The sequence below is a fragment of the Oncorhynchus mykiss genome, chromosome 19 (assembly GCF_057628025.1).
Source record: "Oncorhynchus mykiss isolate SJ-2025 chromosome 19, ASM5762802v1, whole genome shotgun sequence".
In the NCBI taxonomy this organism is placed as follows: Eukaryota; Metazoa; Chordata; class Actinopteri; order Salmoniformes; family Salmonidae; genus Oncorhynchus; species Oncorhynchus mykiss.
The window spans coordinates 19,798,930-19,817,532 of NC_143040.1; the positions used below are offsets into that span (position 1 = coordinate 19,798,930).

The following is an 18,603-nucleotide window of genomic DNA, read 5'->3' on the forward strand; positions in this document are numbered from 1 at the left end:
TTAGTCTTTTCAAACATCTTATCTTATCTAACGCCAGCTAAAGACCGGAGACCGCCTCTCTTAGCGGAGGAATTCTTCACGATGCTCCTCTCACAAGATCTAAGAAGATCACCCAGAAGGATCTCCATGCCGTTTCCTCCTCCTCCGTGCTTGTTGATCCCTGCTCCCCCATCCCCACCTCCTCCCCATGCTCCCTTTTTTCTCTTTCCCACTCTATGCTTCCCTCCACTTGTTTGATAAATATATGTCGTCCGTCCCCCCCCCCCCCCCGCCTCCGCCATATAATAACTCCTTATACAAAATACATGATCTATCTGGTCAAACTGGGTGAACTTAAATATACCTGTCAAGTGGAACAACTTGTAAGTTTTTCCCCGCTACAACCCCTCTCTCTCTACTGGGGTCTGAGGGAGGCGAATCCACACGGGTTTTAATTAAAAAAGAAGAGGAACCCATGTTCCAGGATGTACAGTGTTTCTTCTAAATGAGGGGAGCTTGTGCTCGCCGGCAGGCGAGAGCAAAGAGCCGAGACCTTGCTGCAGTGGGAGCCGGCTTCTTGTGGCTTTCATCACTTCCACTTCGTATATACCTCCTCAGAAGTTTCCGGAGAGAGGCATCTGTCTCTCTGACTTGAGTGTTGAATTGGGAAGATGGCGAGTGGGGGTGGAGAGGTTGGTTTGGAGAGGGGGAGGGATAGAGAGAAGGGTTAGGAGAAAAGAGAGAGAAAAAGTGGGGGAGAGGGAGAGAGAGGGGAACGTGAGTGATACTCTCCAATTGTTCTGACTGCATAGAGGGTAACTATAAATGTAATGTGTTGATTTTGCTATCTTAGTTAATACAGGATGTTGGTCGATACACCACTGTAAATGATCGACGATTGTGTATTGCGACAGCGTCCAGAAAGTACAATTAGAAGCAGAAACATCATAGGAACCATTCCGTGGCATGTTTAAAATGTTTTACTTATTTGAACCTCTTTCTTTTCTTTCTTGGATCCAGATTGTTCATTGTTTGTGTGTTTGTAAATATGTTTTTAATAATTGAGCTTATTGAGGTTCTGTTTCCAATATTTTCCTTTCTAGTCCAATAGCCTCATAAAACCATCATCATTAAATATCTATGATTATCATCATAACAAATGCAATGATAAAAGACAGATCAACATTTTAATTAACTGTGGATCTTATCCACAGAATATTTACAAAAAGGGTACGTGCTATGTGTATGTTAAGCAACATATTATAAAAACCATATATCACCACCACATTGCATCAGTTTGACCCAAACAAACAGACATGTTAAAAGAAACAGAGATGTTAAAATGACTCTTTAGGTCAGGACGTTCTCTAGCAGTCATCTTCCCATCTTTCTCTGCCTACTGTTTCCTTCTTTTAACAAGCAGAAATCTGTAACTTGGGTTGATTTCTCTTGATGTATATGAAAGTACATTTTTAAAAACCAAGCAACCATGACATCTAGTGGAGATTTGCCCATCATACAGCATCTACAACCCGAGAATGTGTTGGATGTATGGAAGTGAACATACAAACTGAGATCTAACATCAATATGTTATGTACAATTTCATCTTAAAATGTCAAAACTTTTGAAACAATACAAATATGATCTCTAGGCTACCCCAGAAAACAACAATTTTCTTTTGAATCATTGTTTAAAACAATGTGATATAACCAAGCCTTTGAGTATGTCGCAGTAACATTGTTTGTGTTTCCTTCCTCCTCATTTTCAGACTAATAGCATTCAGAACGTTGCACATCTAGGCCAGGAGCCAGAGACTAAAGAAACATCTGAACCTTATAAAAAGGTTAAGCTTTTCACATGCTAGTCTCCAGCCACTCTGTCAAGACATCCTTGTAAATCTGAAGGGGAATTTAAGAGGTAGCAACACACACCGATGGACAAAAAAGTAGCTCACTGACAATCTGTCAGTTACTGCACACCACAGCAAGACTATAAGGTTCAAGTTTGTGAGAGTGGTAAAGAGAAAGGAAACCACAGAAGGTAGGAATTGATATTACTTTAAAAGTTTTCAATGTCTAAAATGTTTGACCATTTCCTCAGTGCTCATTCCATTGTAATAGATATGCCAGTAAGGACAACTCATGTTCCCATGTTGCTTTTGTAAACTCTGATGTCAACACAAAGACAACTGTGCTAGAGTTGTAGTATTCCCTGAAGTGTTCTTATTCTGTACTCTCCATTATGAGACACAAGTGAAACACGTAAAAGGGGTGATTCATTGCCATCTTCACAATGGCCGAATTGACAGCCTGTTATATTGAGTAATTACTATATGTTGCAATGTTAGCATTTTCCATGTGTGTTGGATGAGACATACAAGCCCTGTGGCCAATGGCTTATGCTAGCCCTCATGGAGTGGGGACCTCATGGGTAGCCTGCCTACGTACGTGCCCCTCCGAGGGGGTCGGGATGGGAGGCGAGGGGCGAGGGATTCCACCATCTAGAGATAATGGATTCCAGGTGGTGTCTCCTCCTTCCACCTTTCCCTCACTCCTTTTTAGAGAGGTATGTGCTTGTTGTAATTATACCGTTGGATTATTTGACGGATTTAGGGTTTTAGGATAATGTTTTCATACGCCTAGAGTTCTGGGATTTGTTGAAAACTCCTATACACTGGAATCCTATACACTGGAACCTCCTACTAAGCAAGGTAAACAAAGCAACATAAAGCTGAAACTCAATCATCAAGGACAGCAGTTAATATATCCTCTGAATATTTGCATGAATCCACACAAATATGGTTACTCGAAGCCAATGATTTGATTAAGGATTCATAAAAGAACATCAGAGAAAAGTCCAATATTATCTTTATAACTCAGTTCAAACCTTTAATGCTCCCTCAGATGTATATTTATATTCCCTTACTCCCTATTAAAGCCCTGTTTACTTCCTTGTGTATTTGATGGTTAGATGTTGTTTCTACGACAGGGGAACTCTTTCTTGCCAAGTTCACCCTCCCTGGGAACAGTTTCAACCGTAGTCATCAAGCGTTTTATTCTGTTACCGATTAAGTGTTACCATCTGTAGAACGGTAAGGGCACTTTTGAAGCCGGTCCAGGTCACATGTTCGTGATCATACACTATTAAATGAAAAAGAAAACAAAAGGCATCAAGGCATTAAGATAAAACACGATAAGAGTTTAAATGAGTTGTGAAAAAACAAACTGATAATAAACCGCCTTTTCGAGCTATATCAGTTTTGGTTTGTTAACAAGCCCTGGAAAGAAAATCACTCCTAACACTTGGGATCAAAGTAAAACATTTCTGTGACAAAATTACATAAACTACCATCGTACTGTTTAAAAAGGATGAATGTGTTCTTAATGTTTGGAAAAGGTCAATTATTGGCACTTCATTCTGTCCATCCAGGACAGCCATTTATTATTATTTTACAGAAAGGCATCATCCAAAACATTATTCGCATCATTCCATATTTTCACTTCTGTGTTCTAGCCAATAGAGTCGCTCACTGCACTCATTGCACTGTCCAAAATGTAATTTATACCTGGATGTCAGAATGTTTTGGTTGTAACTTCATTAATGATGATTAATCGCTGAACAATGTTCCAGTTGTTTGTGTTGGATGTTATTCAACATGGACGCCAGAACGCTGCTCTTATCCAAATCAACGCTTTCACTTGAGTCACTTTAGTCAGCCGTACTGCTGTCGGACAGTCTTCTATGTCATCATCTGTCTTGGTTTGTGACCTCTTTGTATATCGTGGCAGTCGTATAAATCTGTACGTTTACTATTTTAGCGTCCAAGCATTCGACATTATAATTCACTTAGCTACATCTGGACAATTTTACTTTCTGATAGTGTTTTGGCGTATAGCTGAATAATTTGTCTGCAAAATGGATGTAAAAGGGCCAACTCTTTTTTTTAACAACAGCCCCCTGTTGCTTGTTCGCAATTACAAGGGTCGCGCCGTGTTTCCTGTTAGAAAGGTTTGGCTTGATGAAGGGAGTAATGGACGTCAAATGTAATTGAGGGAATACATCAAATACTTAGTAAAAGTGCCCTTTCAGATGTTCATAACGTATTTGTATGAACTTCATGAGGGTTTAGGATGATGGAAATGGGGGCTATAGGAGCAGTTATCAGGTGGAGTAGTGAAACAAGATAGATTACACACCCATCAAAGACCCATTATTTATGAGTTGAGGTCCAAATCTCGTAAACAGAGATGTTAGAGGGAAGCGTTAGCACACAGATAATGTTAAACCACACAGTTTACACACTAACGGCCTCGGTGTAAATTATTCATATTGCTGCCGTAGTTTGTTATCTTGGCTTTAAAGTGGGGATTGACCCTGACTGAGCTCTATATCTCTCTGTACATACCTTTAGCATGACCTCTGTCTTGTCTGGCCTGTGTGTGTGTGTGTGTATGTGTGTGTGTGTGTGTGTGTGTGTGTGTGTGTGTGTGTGTGTGTGTGTGTGTGTGTGTGTGTGTGTGTGTGTGTGTGTGTGTGTGTGTGTGTGTGTGTGTGTGTGTGTGTCACGGTTTCCAAACATTAAAATGACACTGAGTGCACAAAACCTTAAGAACTCGTTTCATGACTGATTGACATGGTGAATCCAGATGAAAGCTATGATCCCTTATTGATGTCACTTGTTAAATACACTTCAAATCAGTGTAGATGAAGGGGAGGAGACAGGTTAAAGAAGGATTTTTAAGCCTTGAAACAATTGAGACATGGATTGTGTATTTGTGCCATTCAGAGGATTTATGGGAAAGACAAAATATTTAAGTGCCTTTGAACAGGGTAAAAAATGGGTTATGGCTTTTCAACCTCTGCCATATTGTGGATTCAGAGCTGTCTATCTAATATAACTCAAAGGGTTTTCCTTAATGGAAGCTTCTCTAATGTCAAACATGTAAAGTGTGGTGAAATAGCATTTCTATTTTTACCAATGACCTGCCACTGGCATTAAACAAAGCATGTGTGTCCATGTATGCTAATGATTCAACCATATACGCATCAGCAAACACAGCTAATGAAGTCAGTGAAACCCTTAACAAAGAGTTACAGTCTGTTTTGGAATGGGTGGCCAGTAATAAACTGGTCCTGAACATCTCCAAAACTAAGAGCAATGTATTTGGTACAAATCATTCCCTAAGTTCTACACCTCAGCTGAATCTGGTAATGAATGGTGTGGCTGTTGAACAAGTTGAGACTAAATTACTTGGATGTTACCTTAGATTGTAAACTGTCATGGTCAAAACATATAGATTCAATGGTTGTAAAGATGGGTAGAGGTCTGTCCGTAGTAAAGAGATGCTCTGCTTTTTTGACACCACATTGACACCACTAGTCCTGCAGGATCTGGCCCAGAACAGAGCGGCACATTTTGCTCTTCATTGTAATCAAAGGGCTGATATAGAGTGCATTTGGAAAGTATTCAGGCCCCTTGAATTTTTCCACATATTGTTACGTTACAGCCTTATTCAATTTTTTTTTAAATAAATAAAAATCATAATTAATCTGCACACAATAGCCCATAACGACAAAGCAAAAACAGTTTTAAAAAAAACAAATGTATTAAATATAAATAACATAAATACCTTATTTACATAAATATTCAGAACCTTTGCTATGAGACTTGAAATTTGCTCAGGTGCATCCTGTTTCCATCGATCATTCTTGAGCTGTTTCTACAACTTCATTAGAGACAACCTGTGGTAAAATTAAATTGATTGGACTTGATTTGGAAAGGCACACACCTGTTTACATAAGGTCCCACAGTTGACAGTGCAGGTTCATAGAAAAAAACAAGCCATGAGGTAGAAGGAATTGTCCATTGAGCTCCGAGACAGGATTGTGTCGAGGCACAGATCTCGGGAAGAGTACCAAACATTTCTGCACCATTGAAGGTCCCAGGAACACATAGGCCTCCATCATTCTTAAATGGAAGAAGTTTGGAACCACCAAGACTCTTCCTAGAGCTGGCCGCCCGGCCAAACTGAGCAATCGGGGGAGAAGGGCCTTGGTTAGGGAGGTGACCAAGAACCCGATGGTCAATCAGACAGAGCTGCAGAGTTCCTCTGTGGAGATGGGAGAAACTTCCAGAAGGACAACCGTCTCTGCAGCACTCCACCAATCAGGCCTTTATGGTAGAGTGGCCAGATGGAAGCCAGGCCTCAGTAAAAAGCAGACCTCAGTGACAGCCCGCTTGGAGTTTGCTTAAAGGCCCCAAAAGGACTCTCAGACTATGAGAAACAAGCTTCTCTGGTCTGATGACACCAAGATTGAACTCTTTGGCCTGAATGACAAGTGTCACGTCTGGAGGAAACCTGGCATCATCCCTACGATGATCATGGTGGTGGCAGTATCATGCTGTGGGGATGTTTTTCAGCAGTAGGGACAGGGAGACTAGTCAGGATCGAGGCAAAGATTAACGGAGCAAAGTATGGAGAGATCCTTGACGAAAACCTGCTCAAGAGTGCTCAGGACCTCAGACTGGGGCAAAGGTTCACCTTCCAACAGCACAACGACCCTTAGCACAGAGCCAAGACAATGCAGGAGTGGCTTCAGGACAAGCCACTCAGCCAGAGTCCGGACTTGAACCCGATCAAACATCTCTGGAGATGCCTGAAAATAGCTGTGCAGGGACGCTCCCCATCCAACCTGACAGAGCTTTAGAGAATCTGCAGAGAAGAATGGGAGAAACTCCCCAAATACAGGTGTACCAAACTTGTAGCGTCATACACAAGAAGACTCGAGGCTGTAATTGCTGGCTAAGGTGTTTCAACAAAGTACTGAGTAAAGGGTCTGAATACTTATGTAAATGTTATTTTTGTATTTTTTATTTATAGACTTGCAGAAAATGTATAAAACCTTGATTTTGCTTTGTCGTTATGGGGTGTTGTGTGTAGATTGATGAGGGGGAAAAAACATTTTAATACATTTCAGAATAAGGCTGTAACGTAACAAAACGTGTATAAAGTCAAGGGGTCTGAATACTTTCCGAATGCACTGTAAATACTATGCGCGCCAGTCTCTCTTGGCTAAGAGTTGAGGAGAGACTAACTGCATCACTTCTTCTTCTTTATAAGAAACATTAATATGTTGTCACTTTACACACAGCTCTGACACACACTCTTACCCCACCAGACATGCCACCAGGGGTCTTTTCACAGTCCCCAAATCCAGAACAATTTCAAGAAAGACTACAGTATTATGTAGAGACATTATTGCATGGAACTCCACTCCATCTCATATTGCTCAAATGAACAGCAAGCTTGGTTTCAGAAAACAGATAAAGCAACACCTCACAGCACAACGCCTCTCCCCTATTTGGCCTAGATAGTTTGTGTGTATGCTTTGGTATTGATATGTAGGCTGCGTGTGCCTCTTTTCATTTATTTTTTTTGATGTAGTTCTGTCCTTGAGCTGTTCTTGTCTATTAATGTTCTGTATTATGTCATGTTTCATGTTTTGTGAGGACTCCAGGAAGAATATCTGCTGCTTTGCAACAGCTAATGGAGATCGTAACAAAATACCAAATGCCAAATGGTAGGAGCACCGGTTTGTGTCAAGAACTGCAACGCTGCTGTGGTTTTCACACTCTACAGTTTCCTTGTGTGTATCAAGAATGGTCCACCACCTAAAGGACATCCAGACAGCTTGACACAACCGTGACACAATATTAGGAAGGTGTTCTTAATGTTTTGTACAATCAGTGCATGTTAAGTTCCCAGAAGCTCCTACTTGGGTAATACTTTGGTTTCTGAACCAGATTATTGCTCAACATTGGAATAATACAAGATTAAATGCATGAGGGTTAAATATGTGATGTCATAGCTAAAGGATTACATTTGAAACACATCCCATGAAGCCGACAAAGGCTCTTACTCATACGATGAAGGGTGAGCCTGTTGGTTGATCTCAGACACATTGTCTTCACATGCATAGGAACTGAAGCCACATTTGCCTCAGCTATGGGGACTCAGAGCTGAGGGAACACAGGCCTCGTGAAGAGAGGAGCTTTTATCCAGATCTAAACCAGCTCTGATCTCATCTGGACCCTTCTGTTCCTGAAAAACAACACCGTTGTCCTGTAAACACACACCAGTGGGATGGGAGGACGTCCACACGAGACACACACACACACAAAGGCATGGACACACACACAAAAACACACACTCTCTCTTTGTCTAAGCCCACTCCTCCTGCAATTCCCGTCTTTCCCTCCCCTGGTGCAGCACACCCCTTCAGTGCTGTAATTAGGAGACAGATGAAAGCAATACCGTCTTGTGTGTCAATGTAGCTGGTTACATCGAGCCAATCAACCCAGGCCATGGGGCCAGGTAAGCAAAATATGGGTACATCAGCTGTGAACATCCACCCCCTCCCCTCTGGCCCTCTAGCCCCATAAAGGTGACACGTGGTAACCCCTGGTGACACGTGATGTTGTCTTTGTGTAATTAAATCATCCTGGCTCTCGGGTCCATCCCATGAGATCTCCAATGAGGATTTGGAAACCTAGCTCGGGCAATCCCCACAGGTCAGGGTCAGCTGTTTTTCTTGGATGTGTTTCAAGGGACCGCAAGTTCTCACTGGGATCTTGGAAAAATTAGCCCCTTGGAAAAACAAGGCAGAGGAATTGGGATTTGGGCCTCGGTCGGACATTGGGTACACAGTAATTTAGGTCCTGTGCCTCGCCCCAGAGGCCCGAGTAGCCAAGGCTATGCATGGAAAGGTTCCTCCGGGCTCCTCCATAGGTGGTCTCCCATTTCAAAGAGGCTGGAGGTCTAGAGGCTTGTTTCCTGAATAACAGGCTCTTTATTTATTATTTAAGGACACACTGACTGGCTGTAGTTCCTATGCTTTGCATCAGACCCGTAACAGGATTTGGCCTGAGAGGTCTTTGTGATGACAGAACTTCTTGTTGTTGTCTACTCCTCATTGTACCATTGTTATGGGGACGGAGGAATACAGTCATACCGGGCGCACTACTCCAAAGAGAACGTGACAAGACGCCTCTGAAGAGACCCTCTCCGTCAATGAATTGGGTCGACAAAGAAAGGGGGCCGTCTGAAACACCGTAAGGGGTGTGGAGAATAAGCGCAAAATAGAGACAAGAGACAAGTCCTCTTGTACTCTTTCATTTTAAAAGACTGAGGCGCAGGCGACTCTTCCTTACCTAAACACTACAGGCCACCTCCTACTCTGGTTACCATGGTGTTCATGCACCTTGGAAGTAGATGGAACATATTATTAGAGTATCAAGTTGCAGTAAGTGGCCATTCTCTGTCTGGTCCTAAAACAACACTTTGTCATTATCATCGGTTCAGACTATGTTACAGTGCAGCTTGACAACGTAGGGCTTCTTAGGAAATGTCATCCGCCAGGAGAAGTACATTTCTCAGAGAGCTCCCTTCTGTATTGAATTCCCTGAGCTAATATTGAGTTCCGAGGTTCCCAGCAGAACCACATTTCTCGGGGTGAAAGATGACGGGAGAGCTCCTTTCAACAACACACACAGGAAGTAGAATAGGCCTGATCGTTCCTCAGTAAAACATCACTCTAAAATCAAATCACAATTTATTCGTCACATGCTTCGTAAACAACAGGTGTGGACTAACAGTGAAATGTTTACTTACAGGCCCTTTTCAACAATGCAGAGAGAAAGAAAATAGAGAAATAATGGAAAAGTAAAACACGTAATAATAAAAGTAAGAAATACACAATGAGTAACGATAACATTGCTCTATACACGGGGTACCAGTACCAGTTGATATGTAGGGGTACAAGGTAATTGAGGTAGATATCTACATATAACTAAGAATAAAGTAACAGATAGTAAACAGTACCAGTTGATGTGTAGGGGTACGAGGTAATTGAGGTAGATATCTACATATAACTAATAATAAAGTAACAGATAGTAAACAGTACCAGTTGATGTGTAGGGGTACGAGGTAATTGAGGTAGATATCTACATATAACTAAGAATAAAGTAACAGATAGTAAACAGTACCAGTTGATATGCAGGGGTACGAGGTAATTGAGGTAGATATCTACATATAACTAAAAATAAAGTGACAGATAGTAAACAGTACCAGTTGATATGCAGGGGTACGAGGTAATTGAGGTAGATATCTACATATAACTAAGAATAAAGTAACAGATAGTAAACAGTACCAGTCTATATGCAGGGGTACGAGGTAATTGAGGTAGATATCTACATATAACTAAGAATAAAGTGACAGATAGTAAACAGTACCAGTTGATATGCAGGGGTACGAGGTAATTGAGGTAGATATCTACATATAACTAAGAATAAAGTAACAGATAGTAAACAGTACCAGTTGATATGTAGGGGTACGAGGTAATTGAGGTAGAATAAAGGGCAAAACGGGTTAAGGCAGATTCTTAAATAGTTAACCAATAGCTACGCGGACTAATTATTTAGCAGGCTTATGCCTTGGGGACAGAAGCTGTTCAGGGTCCTGTTGGTTCCAAACTTGGTGCATCGGTAACACTTTCCATGCGGCAGCAGAGAGCACAGTCTATGACTTGGTAAATCACACACCGGCAGCCGTCCACTCGTCCAGACAGACTGCCCAAGACAAGTGTGGGCCCAAAATAGCACTGTAGTACATTACCTTTGACCAGAGCCCTATGGTTCCTCATCAAAAGTAGTACACAATATTGGGAAACAGGTACCAGACTAAATCACTCACCAGCAGCCGTCCACACAGACTGCCCAAGGCAAGGCAATTGCATAATTCTGTCATAGAGCCATTTCTCATTGGTTGTTCAGATCAGTGCCCTCTGACACACTCTGACAATGAATCAAATCAAATTTCAAATCGAATCAAATGTATTTATGTAGCCCTTCGTACATCAGCTGATATCGCAAAGTGCTGTACAGAAACCCAGCCTAAAACCCCAAACAGCAAGCAATGCAGGTGTAGAAGCACGGTGGCTAGGAAAAACTCCCTAGAAAGGCCAAAACCTAGGAAGAAACCTAGAGAGGATCCAGGCTATGAGGGGTGACCAGTCCTCTTCTGGCTGTGCCGGGTGGAGATTATAACAGAACATGTCCAAGATGTTCAAATGTTCATAAATGACCAGCATGGTCAAATAATAATAATCACAGTAGTTGTCAAGGGTGCAGCAAGTCAGCACCTCAGGAGTGAATGTCAGTTGACTTTTCATAGCCGATCATTAAGAGTATCTCTACCACTCCTGCTGTCTCTAGAGAGTTGAAAACAGCAGGTCTGGGACAGGTAGCACGTCCGGTGAACAGGTCAGGATTCCATAGCTGCAGGCAGAACAGTTGAAACTGGAGCAGCAGCAGGGCCACGTGGACTGGGGAAAGCAAGGAGTCATCATGCCAGGTAGTCCTGAGGCATGGTCCTTGGGCTCAGGTCCCCCGAGAGAGAGAAAGAAAAAGAGAAAGAGAGAATTAGAGAGAGCATACTTAAATTCACACAGGACACCGGATAAGACAGGAGAAGTACTCCAGATATAACAAACTGACCCTAGCCCCCCGACACATCAACTACTGCAGCATAAATACTGGAGGCTGAGACAGGAGGGGTCAGGAGACACTGTGGCCCCATCCGATGATACCCTCGGACAGGGCCAAACAGAAAGGATATAACCCCACCCACTTTGCCAAAGCACAGCCCCCACACCACTAGAGGGATATCTTCAACCACCAATTTACCATCCTGAGACAAGGCCGAGTATAGCCCACAAAGATCTCCCCCACGGCACAACCCAAGGGGGGGCGACAACCCAGACAGGAAGATCACGTCAGTGACTCAACCCACTCAAGTGACGCACCCCTCCTAGGGACGGCATGGAAGAGCACCAGTAAGCCAGTGACTCAGCCCCTGTAATAGGGTTAGAGGCAGAGAATCCCAGGGGAGATAAATACAAGGTATATGAATCCAGTTGACCTCTATGTCTAGCTGTTGATCACTTTATATAGAACGTTATACTGCCTCGAAGACAGATCAACGGTTTCATGTTGAATCAAAAGTACCATAGGGACCAGTAGATGTCTACAGAACAGCATATTTTCCTCTTACCTGCATATTTGTGGATATTTAGGGTGGTTTTGTGGTTTGTTGAAATGTCTGTTCAGTTCAGCCACTGGTAAAGCCAGGAGACTTGTACTGGACTGGACAGTGTCCAACCTAAACACTATCGTCTATGCAGCAGTGTGCTGGTATGTAGGCTACTCTGATGCTAATCTGAGTGTAGGCACGTAACTCTTAACACATGGTGGAGTTGACACTAGCATTGAAAGAACTTGAATAATTATAAGCACGCTGTACAGTAGGCTACGTTATTTTAAAGGTGTTGTTTGGCATCCATCAGATTGTTACATTGGGATTGGTGACATCACCCATCACTGAAAGCAAAAAGGCAGATGAGCAAATTGAACCGCACGTACCGAGGGATTTTTCTACATGGTTGTATTAACTGTTAGAAGAAATGCGTCGACAAGATTTGACAAACAAGAGCCTTAGGCACTAACAACATCCTGGTGTCATGGAGGTTGAGTACTATCCCCCGGGTTATTAGCCCTTTTAATGACTCCCCATTTGACCATGGAGCCAGCAAGGGGCTGGATCATTAGCAAGGCTACTGGGGCTATGCTTCCAGGTGGATGTATGGCTGTGGGGTGATCCTCTATACTGGTGCATGTAATCTACTCTCCTCAGAGGGTCGCTAACAGCAGGACGTCCCCTCTCTCATGCTGTTCCATGGATGATGACCTCAGTGAACCCGCACAGCATGTTGGGTGGTAATGAAGGACACTACATTTTCCGTAGCAGCTGAGGAGCGTTGGTAGCAAAAAAAAAAGCAGTACATATTGTGCTGTTCTGTCGCGCATGCAGTGATGTCTGCTGGGAAAAAAACGGTGTTTGTTGTTTGCAGTAACTCCTTTGTTGTTGTAATATCCCAAATGGACACAGCTGTTCCACCATTAAAGATTCCAGCTTTAAGCCACGGGGTCATATTCAACAGCTACGGGTTCATATGACATATAGTTTTAATTGACATTTTATGACGTTTATTTGACAGGGACCGTGTACAATTAAAACATACATCTCGCAGACAATGTTATGCATTGTCTTGAATAAGAGTTTGAATTTGGCGACATGCGTCATTTCAAATTATTTAACTCTATTAGATGAAAGCTTGGAGTCAGTCAATAGATTTGTTGATATTGTTAACTCATTATGAATATAATGTAATTGTGTTTAATATTCCTATGTAATAGAAGAAGCTGCCCAGGTTATATAAATACATCACTTAACCGATGTTACCTGAATCCTGGCTGGAGAGGCATGCTTAACTCAAACTGATGCACAAATCTCCCATCGAAATCATTGATTTACATAAAAAGGTTTGTTATGCAGAAATATTTCACAGTCACAATCGTCATTTTTCTTCCCTTTACACAATAGCGTGTTCTCAGCCACTCTCTTGTGCTATAATATTGAACATTAGAAGCCACCTACCAATCCACCTTAACATAAGAGTTATTTTCTGTTACGCTTCTCATTATGTGTTTCTTTTCAGATGACCCCAGTGAGGAACTGTAGTTCAATGGCTAAATAGACAAGCTTTACAACATGTATATTTTGATTTCCAGCAATATATACATTCTAACCTCTCATCTAAACTGTGTTGCATATCTTCACAAGTTCCCACACAGTTTTTCTCTTCATCTAGCATGTCGTGCTTAGAAAGCTGACATAACTGCTGGGGCTAGTATGCTCTGTGGTTAAAGAAGATTCAACAAAAACAACACAGCTATGGATGCAAGGACTGACCCAAAGAATGACCCAAGGACTGACCCAAAGACTGACCCAAAGACTGACCCAAGGACTGACCCAAAGACTGACTCAAGGACTGACCCAAGGACTGACCATCTCTCCAGAAATGGATGACTTCTGCTGTAGGCTCTCTTTAGACTCTAGTATATTCTGTATATTACACTTTCCCAAGCCACAGTTCACTAGTTCCCTAGGGGACCATTCACTCAGTCACGTAGCCCTGTAGAAAGAGTTGGTGTGAATCTCAAATGGCACCCTATTCTCTATATAGTGTACTAGGTTTTGAACATGGCTCTTTTCCTTAGTCACGTAGACTGTAGAAGTAGTGTACAACATATGGAATAGGGTGCCATTTGGGATGCTGAAACCTTAGTCGATCCATCACAACTTCACTAAAGTAAGCCTCCATCTTCTTTTCACAATGTCATGTGATCAAAACACGTTTGGATAGCTAAAACATAATATTTGTCCTCGCTTACATAGCAGACGTGTTTGTCCTCGCTGTTCCGTCAGGACATGTTGGTGTAAACATCCACAGGAAACGATGAGGACTTCCTCAACACATGGTTCTGTGAGGAAGACAGTTTCTGTGCTCTCTCTCTCTCTCTTTCTCTGCCTTTCTCTGCCTTTCTCGGTCTTGATCTGTCTCTCGGTCTCCGTCTCTGTCTCTCCCACTCTCCTTCTCTCTCTCGCTCTCTGTATGTCTGGAGTTTGTTCCATGTGAACCAACCATCGTCAGATGATCTAAACCATCCGCCAGGAGACATCTGGTTGTCTGAGTCATTACTGACTGATCCAGACTGTATATTATTGAGTCATGACACTGTGTGGATGTACATAAATGCTATTTACACAATTAAAAAGCTCAATCGTCAAGCCTGGTCTTGCTATATCCCATTGTAAACTAGGAGAGGAGTATCGCCTCCAGGATCGTGTGTGTGTGTTGGCGTGCATGTGTGTGAAGGATCGCCTCCAGGGTTGAACAAGTTGAATGTCATACGTACATATCTTTGTGAGATTTACACGAGCATGAGTCATGACATGATGCAGCATGCTTCAAAATGGCAACTAACCCCGTTGTCACAGCCCAGAACTCCCCCATATGTAATTGTGGTCACAAAGCTGTTTAAGTTCATGTGAACTAGGTTTCCTTGTGCCAGTTTGAGTTTGATATGTGAGTACAGTGGTGAGACTGCAGCTCTGTTTTGTTCTCATAAATCCAGGAAATGGTAGTCTGATGATCTTATAATATCTGTTCTTCATTTCTTAGCTTTTTCTTTTGTCTTGCCAAATGGCACTGTCCTTAACTTCCTCTCAGGATGTGGGGAAAACTGAGATTTTTCTTTGTGTTGAAACGTGCGTGTTTCCCCAGTTCTCTCTCTTCCCCACATGACATACTGTGCGGTGTCACACAAATTCCTATAAACAACAAAAACTGGCCTCAGAATTTCAACATTCTTTAAGTCTTGAGTTGTCTTGAACAAGTCGAGTTCAATGCACTTCTCCATCAATCTGAAACAACCAGGCGACCCCAACAGACCTAATGTCAGGCTACTGGAAGGAAACACCCAACAATAAGAACAAAACGATTAAAACAGCAGCACGAAATCCATGGTCAACAACCCACATCTGCATGACTGTGGTACTGTGTAGCAGACCTGGGGTCAAATACTATTTTGAATCTTTCAAATAGTTTCAGCATTTGTTTTAGCCTGCCTGGAGTGCCAGGTGGGCAGGGTGTGCATGCACTTTTGGGGCTTTTTAATTGTTTCCATTGCAACAGGTAAGCTCAATCGAGTTTAGCTAAAGTATTTGAAAGATTTCAAATAATATATGAACCCAGGTCAGCTGTGTAGCTCTGCCCGTTGTAGGCTTGGCTGTGCATGCCATGCCCATTTCCTACCCTTTGATCCCTTAACACAGGAAACCACTGGATATAACAGGGTTTAGTCTGTATTACTCCCTCCAACCCAGAGACTGATGGACTCCGATGGTAAGACTGGGTACTGGCACAGTCTGTACGGCAGATTACTCATATCCTAAAGGCAACCACCAAACTGTCGAGAAGATACTGGCATCCGACCAGCAAATGGGCAGTACTGTTCTGTCACAACACTTAACTGTAACTCCCCAATCCCTCACAAAGTTAAACAATGGAGAATGCAATTGTGTTAGAATAGATTCATCTGCCAGGGTTTATACAACGGGTGGGTCTAATCCTGGATGCTGATTGGTTAAAACCGTATTCCAGCCGGTGTCTATTCCACAAGTTACCACCGGCTAAAGCTATGATTTCTTTTAGACTAGCAATTGGTTTTAAATAGTCCCCAGATTTGTATAAACCTTGCTGTCTATCTAATATTGTTTCAATATTGAAATTTGATCTCCAGCTGTCCCAAAGTAATGAACGTGTAGGAGTCGGGTGTCGGAACGAGACAGACAGGCAGGCAGCTATTCTTAGCCAGTCGAAATCATGAATTGGCTTAATTTTTATGGATATATAAACTCAGCAAAAAAATAAAAGTCCCTTTTTCAGGACCCTGTCTTTCAAAGATAATTCGTAAAAATCCAAATAACTTCACAGATCTTCATTGTAAAGGGTTTAAACACTGTTTCCCATGCCGTAAGGCTCCCAACCGCAAGGCTCTACAGAGGGTAGTGAGGTCTGAACAACGCATCACCGGGGGCAAACTACCTGCCCTCCTGGACACCTACACCAACCGATGTCATAGGAAGGCCAAAAAGATCATCAAGGACAACAACCACCCGAACCAATGCCTGTTCACCCCGCGATCATCCAGAAGGCAAGGTCAGTACAGGTGCATCAAAGCAGGGACCGAGAGACTGAAAAACAGCTTCTATCTCAAGGCCATCAGACTGTTAAACAGCCATCACTAACATTGAGTGGCTGCTACCAACATACTGACTCATCTCTAGCCACGTTAATAATGAAAAATGTATGTAATAAATGTATCACTAGCCATTTTAAACAATGCCACTTTATATAATGTTTACATACCCTACACTACTCATCTCATATGTACAGTGCCTTGCGAAAGTATTCGGCCCCCTTGAACTTTGCGACCTTTTGCCACATTTCAGGCTTCAAACATAAAGATATAAAACTGTATTTTTTTGTGAAGAATCAACAACAAGTGGGACACAATCATGAAGTGGAACGACATTTATTGGATATTTCAAACTTTTTTAACAAATCAAAAACTGAAAAATTGGGCGTGCAAAATTATTCAGCCCCCTTAAGTTAATACTTTGTAGCGCCACCTTTTGCTGCGATTACAGCTGTAAGTCGCTTGGGGTATGTCTCTATCAGTTTTGAACATCGAGAGACTGACATTTTTTCCCATTCCTCCTTGCAAAACAGCTCGAGCTCAGTGAGGTTGGATGGAGAGCATTTGTGAACAGCAGTTTTCAGTTCTTTCCACAGATTCTCGATTGGATTCAGGTCTGGACTTTGACTTGGCCATTCTAACATCTGGATATGTTTATTTTTGAACCATTCCATTGTAGATTTTGCTTTATGTTTTGGATCATTGTCTTGTTGGAAGACAAATCTCCGTCCCAGTCTCAGGTCTTTTGCAGACTCCATCAGGTTTTCTTCCAGAATGGTCCTGTATTTGGCTCCATCCATCTTCCCATCAATTTTAACCATCTTCCCTGTCCCTGCTGAAGAAAAGCAGGCCCAAACCATGATGCTGCCACCACCATGTTTGACAGTGGGGATGGTGTGTTCAGCTGTGTTGCTTTTACGCCAAACATAACGTTTTGCATTGTTGCCAAAAAGTTCAATTTTGGTTTCATCTGACCAGAGCACCTTCTTCCACATGTTTGGTGTGTCTCCCAGGTGGCTTGTGGCAAACTTTAAACAACACTTTTTATGGATATCTTTAAGAAATGGCTTTCTTCTTGCCACTATTCCATAAATTCCAGATTTGTGCAATATACAACTGATTGCTGTCCTATGGACAGAGTCTCCCACCTCAGCTGTAGATCTCTGCAGTTCATCCAGAGTGATCATGGGCCTCTTGGCTGCATCTCTGATCAGTTTTCTCCTTGTATGAGCTGAAAGTTTAGAGGGACGGCCAGGTCTTGGTAGATTTGCAGTGGTCTGATACTCCTTCCATTTCAATATTATCGCTTGCACAGTGCTCCTTGGGATGTTTAAAGCTTGGGAAATCTTTTTGTATCCAAATCCGGCTTTAAACTTCTTCACAACAGTATCTCGGACCTGCCTGGTGTGTTCCTTGTTCTTCATGATGCTCTCTGCGCTTTTAACGGACCTCTGAGACTATCACAGTGCAGGTGCATTTATACAGAGACTTGATTACACACAGGTGGATTGTATTTATCATCATTAGTCATTTAGGTCAAAATTGGATCATTCAGAGATCCTCACTGAACTTCTGGAGAGAGTTTGCTGCACTGAAAGTAAAGGGGCTGAATAATTTTGCACGCCCAATTTTTCAGTTTTTGATTTGTTAAAAAAGTTTGAAATATCCAATAAATGTCGTTCCACTTCATGATTGTGTCCCACTTGTTGATTCTTCACAAAAAAATACAGTTTTATATCTTTATGTTTGAAGCCTGAAATGTGGCAAAAGGTCGCAAAGTTCAAGGGGGGCGAATACTTTCGCAAGGCATTGTATATACTGTACTCTATCATCTACTGCATCTTGCCTATGCCGTTCGGCCATCGCTCATCCATATATTTATACGTACATATTCTTATTCATT

General features: G+C 42.2%; 1 protein-coding gene across 1 annotated transcript in view; it reads left to right on the top strand.

The window, feature by feature from the left end:
• The first annotated feature begins 619 nt into the window (after nucleotides 1-619).
• Nucleotides 620-18,603, top strand: part of LOC110497371 (endothelin receptor type B) — a 43,149-nt gene continuing 25,165 nt past the window's right edge. Inside the window, exons 1-2 of the mRNA XM_090210426.1 lie at nucleotides 620-794; nucleotides 1,749-2,020. The gene's annotated coding sequence lies outside the window, so the exon portion shown is untranslated. The remainder of the gene's footprint in view (nucleotides 795-1,748; nucleotides 2,021-18,603) is intronic.